The 7,414-nt window shown below is 42.9% G+C and overlaps 1 pseudogene; it reads left to right on the top strand.

Moving 5' to 3' along the window:
• The first annotated feature begins 5,341 nt into the window (after nt 1-5,341).
• LOC134523507 (kinesin-like protein KIF2A) lies at nt 5,342-6,943 on the top strand (annotated as a pseudogene).
• The last annotated feature ends 471 nt before the right edge of the window (nt 6,944-7,414 follow it).

The following is a 7,414-nucleotide window of genomic DNA, read 5'->3' as shown; positions in this document are numbered from 1 at the left end:
TATAATGACACCAAGAATTATTTTGCTTTGTTTTTTATTACTTCATAAAATGAAGGAGTTGTTTCCATCGCATAGAGAAGCACAGTTTAGCTCTAATAGAAATCTATGGAGCTGGCAATGGTCCCACTTCTCTCCACAACATTGTGCGAGTCCTCTAGGCCCCTCAGTATGGTAAACCCCATCTGTGCTTCCCTACTTACAGCACAGCAGTTGTTTCCCTACCAAGGCTTGTGGTTTGTTTTGGGTTTTTTGTGGGGGGTGGTTGGGGTTTTTTTGCTACAAATTGTGATCAGGATCTTGGTCTTTTAAGGAGTTTGTGTGTGGGCAGATCTGTGCATCCATACAGCTCCCATGAAGCGTGAAATACAAACTGTTATTTGCTTCATCACGTTTCATCTGAATGCTGTGTTTTTTGGCAGAAAGGACTGGTTGTCTGTATTAATGTTGCGGGTTGCAACCACAGCTTTTTGCACGTAGGGCGAGCTGATAGCTTGGTAGCGATGGAAAAGCAACAGAAGAAATGTGGGATTTTTTTTTATTTTTTTTTTTTACATCCTGTGATAGTAAAAGCATCTTCTTTTAACAGACTGTGCATTGTACCTTCGCTGCTGCACATTGTATTTATTCTCTGATGACTCATAGCAAGATTGCAAATCCTTTACTTCCTCAATATAGTAGTATTTTTAGAAGTACAAACAAAAAATCTCATGTATGTTTGCGAATTATTTGAAACATTTTTTTGAATAAGTTACAAGGTTTAAAGCTATTGCACAGTATGTGTTAGAGTTTGTTTCAGGGTTTCTTTGTAGATAAACAAAAGCTTTAAAGACTCTGGAAAAAGACCAGTACCCTCCGCTCTCTGGAGACACTGTCCTCTCCCTTTCCTTTCCTCTCCACTCTATAGTTGCTGTCTATAGCCCCAGCAGAAAACTCACTGAAAAAAATTGTCTTTTCCTGGAAATATTTACATGCGATTCAGGACAACAGAGTCCCGATTTTAACATAAGGTCTTTAGATGCCTCCTTAACGCTGGTCAGTAAGTAACCATCCCTAAAAATACCTGTGGACATGAAACTTCATTAGACCCTAGCATCTGGGTCTGCAGCAAAATTTCCTTTTGACAGTTCTTCAATTCTAGTCCGACATAAACGTTTTGATACATTACAGAATAACAACCTCCTACCAGGAAAACAACTCAGCCTTTTCTGTCCAGATACGTGCTTCTCTCCTGCAGGACACTGCAGGGAAGTTGGAGCACTGAGGCTGTAATTTCATGTTCATTTACTACTTGGGATCTGAAAAACAGATGAAATCAACATCAAAACATTATCTTCCTTTGGGTCCAGATTTAAGACGATGCTCGGCTGGGAGAAGTGGAAGGGGGCTTTGGTCTCTACGTGCGTTTGGGTTGGCACGGGAAACTGCTGTGCTATCCCAGGGCGGCGGTGGGAGCAGGCGGTTCCCCTTCGCTGAGATTAGAGCTGTGGCTGTGACATTCCACATTTGTCAAGGGCTTAAGCACCTCTCTAAGGTAACACGCATGCAAGCACCCTTGTACTTTATCAAGAGGATTTTATACTCCTTTTTTAAATTGCTGGTTAATTGATCATAGTGCTGGTTTAATCTCTCATTTTCTCCATCTGTGTTGGATGATAAAAGCTGCTTGTAAATGCGTAGCCATCAAAACCATTAATATTTGTCAGAGTTTAAAACATGTACTCTCCAGCCAAGTACTGTCTTTTCTGTTTTTTAAAGGCATATTCTTTATAAATGAGGCACTAGCATAAATTTTAGTTCTCTTGTGTACAAAATCACACATGATTACTTCAGCAATTAGATGCCAACATGAAGAGGGAGCAGAAAGGCTCCTGGGAGGGAGTTATGGTGCAGTACTTCACAAGATGGTGCTGTTAGAGCAAGGTTGAAGGCTGAGACCTGTTAAATGCAGCAGGTGTGAATTATGGAACTATAATTCGGAGGCTTGGGTGTCTTACTAGAATTATAAAATAGCCCTATGCAAATATTTTTTAAAGATGCAAGGGGAAATAATCAGACATAACTGGGGCCGCACCTCAACTACGGATCCTAAAGTCTTAAACAGCATCAAGGTATTACATCAGAAAAGAAAAGGAAGAAAAACATGGGTTATTTTAAATTGATTAAAATAATCAAAGATGAGCGCATTTTAAATGTTTACTTCTAGTTGCTTTGTCAGTTAGCCACTGTATTCGCCTGTCACAGTCTCTGCAGAACTCCCCTGTTCAGTTTTCTCCTGGTGCCATCTCTTCCCAGTGCAGAGGCAGCAGAAATCCCTATAAAAACGGTGGTTTGATCATCCATGTTCTAGGAGCTTTCTCACAAGGATTAATCCATTATATAAATGACTGAAGCAGATGCACAGTATTGCCATTTTGAAAGGTATGCTCTAGTTTTGAGTACCTGGCTTTAATACTGACTGTGACGAATTTCTACCTGTACCTGAAGCAGAACTCACTGAGATCTGCAATTATCTGTAGCCTCCAAAAATCAAGCTGCTCCATTTCCCCATTAACGTGTTAAATCTGTGGGCTAATGACAGGTCAGCCATTATCATTACATATATGACCTGAAAATCGAAGCCAACGATCTAAAACCAAATATGACGATAGAACCAAGCACATTCTCATAGTTACAAAAATACTTGAATTTCAACAGATGGGCTCTCGGTAAAGAGTAGTTAGCGGTTTGTTTAAGAAAGGACAGTTGCTGGGTGCCTACTGTGAAAGAGGGGCTGGGATGTGGGCTGAGCTCACAAAGAACTAAATCAGCTTCGGGTTGCGCGGCTGTGCCAGGCAGGCAGAGAAGCCTGGTGCGATCTAATGAGCTCAACAGCTGCTAGGTGTCAGTCTGCAACAATGCTGTAAAAAAGCTGATTTGATGTTTTGTCTCATGGGAGATTCATGTTTAAAACACGTATTTGGATATTTATGTTATTCAGAATGCTTCTCTTAAAAAGGTAAAAAACTTGTGCCTGATCAATAGCATAATTTCTGAGTTTATTTTTTGGCAAGTTATACCATTGGCAGTTTGCAGGTTTTGTAAATAAACCAATATGTAACAATTTTATGTTTTTGTTCACTTAGTATATGGTCCAACCATGAGAAATACTGGCATCTTTGACTCATTTTTGGATCATAGGGTTTGAAGTGTGGTTTTCTTATTTGCTAAGTATTTTATCGTAGATCCAAAATGATCCTTGCCCCACACGGAGTTTATTTACCTTTTCTATATAGGGAATGTACAACTGACAGTATTTGAAAGTCCCAAGTCCCCTATTTTTCTTCAGTATTTATTTGGGCTGAAAATTGTGGTCTAAGAGCATTGGAAAATGAATCTCAATCTAACTGAGGTTCAGTGGCAACTCTTAATCAGTTAGGCTCCTTTAAAAAGCCATCTTTCTCTGAGCACTGCTGTAATAAGCCTAGTAACGCTCCCCAAATTAGATTTCTGTTACGGTTATTTGGGGCTATTTCTATACTTTTACAAAATTGAGTCATCTTTTCTTACAACGATATCACTAATTAAAACCAAGATGAGCAACTGCTTACACAGCTTGGTGGGTATGGCTGCAGAGTTACTCCAGCACATGTTACAGCATATGTATCCTCTAGAACATCAGATGAATAAAAGTTGTTAAGCTATCCAAGTGCAAATGTCAAATTTCTCAAGCAAAAGCTTGACTGAACTCTGATGCCCATCTGAGATTCTAAAAAGGTCTCCAAACATTAAACAGAAAAGGCAGTTTGCCACAAAGATTGATTTCATTATATCCCTCTGGCCCATTCACGGGACACTGCTGCAGCCTGCTACTCCGGGGTGCTTTGACCTCTGCATCTGACAAAAGAATTTGAGCAAGGACTCATACTAAGAGAGACAATGTTGCCATGGAAAGCTGAACATGCCTTTAAAATCACAGCTTTACTCTACCCTATGTCCCTGGTGCTCTGTATTTCTTCAAGCTTATCTAACAGCGTACACGGCAGGCTTTTATCTCCAAAATCTTGCCAACAAGTTGCTGCCGTTTTACTCTCTGCATCCTTCTTCAGGCCGGTGTTTTCAGGTGGAGACCCAAGAACTAGATCTGTCTATAACAGTGGCATAGTTTCCCCATATAAACAAGTTTTGAATTCCATTTAAAGCGTATTCAAAGGGATGAGGATTTAGTCAAGCACAAGTAGCTGAAAGCGACAGTAGTCATGGTGCCTACATCTCCAGACAAAAAAAGTGAATGTTAATTGCTCTCCTTCATGAAATTATAACACATTTTAATTGGTGTTTTGGCTCCAGAGGAGGGCTGGTAAATAAGGGCATCTAGGATTCTCCTTATTGTTAAGTTTCGGTGATCTCAGACTGCCTGAATTCATCATTTTAAGTTACCAGCCAAAAGACAAGAACAACTGGAGATAATTAAGTATCTTCTAAAATAAACCTTCTGAATTGGTTTTATTTACTTCCAGCTTATGTGAGTTTACCACTATTTCTGCAAGCATTCTTCTGAGGGCTATTATGGCATTTGACTATTTCGTAAGTAACAGTCCTCGTCACGTGCCAAAATGAACCAAAAATCTTATGTAAGCCAAGATGTTAAATGATTTTCCTATAGCCAGAACTTCGAAATACTCTACTCAGGAATACAGATAACTGAAGAGCATTACAGAAATGGATTAAAAATATCATCAGCAGTTCCAGTTATCAAAATGATATCAAATTCTCCCTTGTGGATGCAGATGTACCCACTACACTCACACTGCAACTCTATTTTTCACTCATTTTCTATTAAGCCCATTTTTTCTCAAGCAAGATTTCAAGGCATGCAAAGCCTTTTAAAAGAATTCAAAATTTATGTTCAAGGTAATTGAAAACAACGTGTTGTTTTCTGTATTTTTGTTTGGTCACTGCAGGACGAAAAGGCCCTCTTGAGTCTCTGGGCTTGTGTCACTGCTATAAATTCTTGTGTCACCGGCATTAGCTTAACACAACGTGACTGATCTAATTAGACACGATGTGTCACAGCAGCTGCACGCCAGCCTGGAAACTCAAATAGGCCTTTTCAGGTGATGGCAGCTTTATATGTTCCTTCCACCCATAGCAGCTGATTAAAAACACATATATTTTCAACCTTGAAGCTGAGTCCCTTCTACAGCCGCCCAGGGGGACCGCCTGGGCGATTATGACATGGTGCCGGGCACAGGCAGCGCTGAGCCCATGGGACCTGCTGCGGCCAGGGGCAAGCTCCAGCCCTGCCAGCCCCAGCCAGGGGGGCACCTCCACCCCACAGCTGTGGCCAGGGCACAGGGACAGCATGGCTGGGGAGTTTGGGCACATCCAGTCGGGCACCTATGTGGAGATCAAGTGCAGCAATGGGCATGTCCACCCAGCACTGGTGACGGAGCTCCATGAAAGCACTTCTAGCATCACTGTGGAGTGACTCAAGAAAGGGTCCAACGTCAACAAGTGGGTAGATCTCTGCCTCGCCTTTGCCTTCAACCCTCACCTGGCCCCAAGGAGCAAATCCACAACCAGCATCAAGGCCTCACTGTTAGCAAAAGGGGACCAGAGCCTGGTGAGTGAATGACCGTCACAGCCCATCAAAGCGAAGAAGTCATCTGGGGACAGCAGGGGCCCTGTGACTGCCCAGCCTGGCTCCAGGGGCTGCAGACCCAGGTGGACATCACCACATGTGCAGCAGACAGAAGGGCTGTGAGAACAGCGGGAAAACCAGCAGCTGGAGATGCAGGAGCAGCAAGTCCAGCAGGCCACTGCTTCACTCCACCCTAGGACTGATGTGACGGCCATGATCCAGAAGTGCCGCAGCCACCCGAACTCTGAGGTACTGTGGGACACCACACTATGCACAGCCCCAGCGCATCTGTGTGTGAGTCTATGGACCTTCTTTGAGATTTATGTGAGCAAAGTATTTGACCTCCTGAACTGGAAGAAGCAGCTGAGAGTGCTGGAAGATGGTAAACAGCAGATCCAAGTGGCGGAGCTCTGGGAGGAAGAAGTCGCCAGTGTGGAAGATGTCATCAAGCTAACTGAAATGGGCAGCAAGTGTTGCACATCATCAAGACCTCTGCCAACACTCACTCCTCCCGAAGATATGCCATCTTTCAGACCATACTCAAGAAGAGAGAGAGGGTATTTGTATGCCAAGTTTTTCCTGATTGATTTGGCTGGGAAGAAGCGAGGAGCTGACATCTCCACTGCAGACAGGCAAACAAGACTGGAGTGGTCTGATGTTAATAAAAGCCTCTTGGCACTCAAGGAGTGTATCAGGGCACTGGGGCATAACAGAGCCCACACCCCGTTCAGGGCTAGCAAACTCACACAGGTCCCGAGGGACTCATTTATAGTGGAAAACTCATGTATTGATTGTCACTATCTCTCCTGGAATGAGATCCTGCAAGCGCACCCTTAGCACCCTATGGTATGCCAACCGTGTGAAGGAGCTGGCGATGAATTTAAATTCCCTTGGACAACCCTATCAGGAGGTGTTCAGGTTCCCACATCAGCTGAAAGATGTGAAAAAACCCAGACTGTTCAGAAGTGTGCCAGGACAGCTGAGTTACAGCTGCTTGGGGTTCAGGCAGACAAGGAAGTCTCCCCCGGGTTATTTACTTTCAGTGCTGGGGGAAAACACAGAAGAAGAGAAAAGAGGTGGATGAGAAAACACTTACGGAGGAGCACTGGGAATCTCTGTGGTCATTGAAAGTATTCTTAGAAGTGTCTGGGGAAATAGACTACAATGTAGGTTTTTACGCTGCACGGTTTGAATAAGTTCTGGGTCAAACAACTGGAATCCTGACTGAGATCCAAGAAAATGTCAGATGATTCTGGTCAGCTCTTTGCAAGGAAGAACCAGGGCAGCAACCAGAGCTGCATGAAGACATCTCATACGCTGTAAGCTGTGCTGGAGACCCCTGGACCCTGAAACTGCTGCAAAATGAGAGCTGTTATGATGCCAATGCATCAACTGCCCAACAAATTGAATGCTTAAAAAATATTTAACAGTGTCTGCAGGGATATTCTGGTTGGGTTTTTTTTTCTTGAAAATAGTGGTATTTTTCACTGTAGAAAGTAAAATTGTGCAGATGTGAGGACCTAACCTGTAGGAAAAGGCTAGCACTTACAGAAAACGTATCTCACCTCTTATGGGCAGGTTTCCTCCTCATGCCTGTAATATATTTATATATATACACACATATATATGTACCTCCTTACATGGGGCCTGCTCCAGGCTTGTGTCAAACCGCACCAAAATGAAAGTCGCGTTCCCAGGGTAAGAGGCATTTTGAGCAATTTAAAAAGGCGTTAGAGTGCAGAGCACTGTCATCTCTGAGCATGATACATTTGGGAAATGAGGGTTATTTTGTTG

The sequence above is a fragment of the Chroicocephalus ridibundus genome, chromosome 14 (assembly GCF_963924245.1).
Source record: "Chroicocephalus ridibundus chromosome 14, bChrRid1.1, whole genome shotgun sequence".
Lineage (NCBI taxonomy): Eukaryota > Metazoa > Chordata > Aves > Charadriiformes > Laridae > Chroicocephalus > Chroicocephalus ridibundus.
The sequence above is the reverse complement of the archived record's forward strand: the minus strand, read 5'-3'. Positions and strand labels throughout refer to the sequence as shown.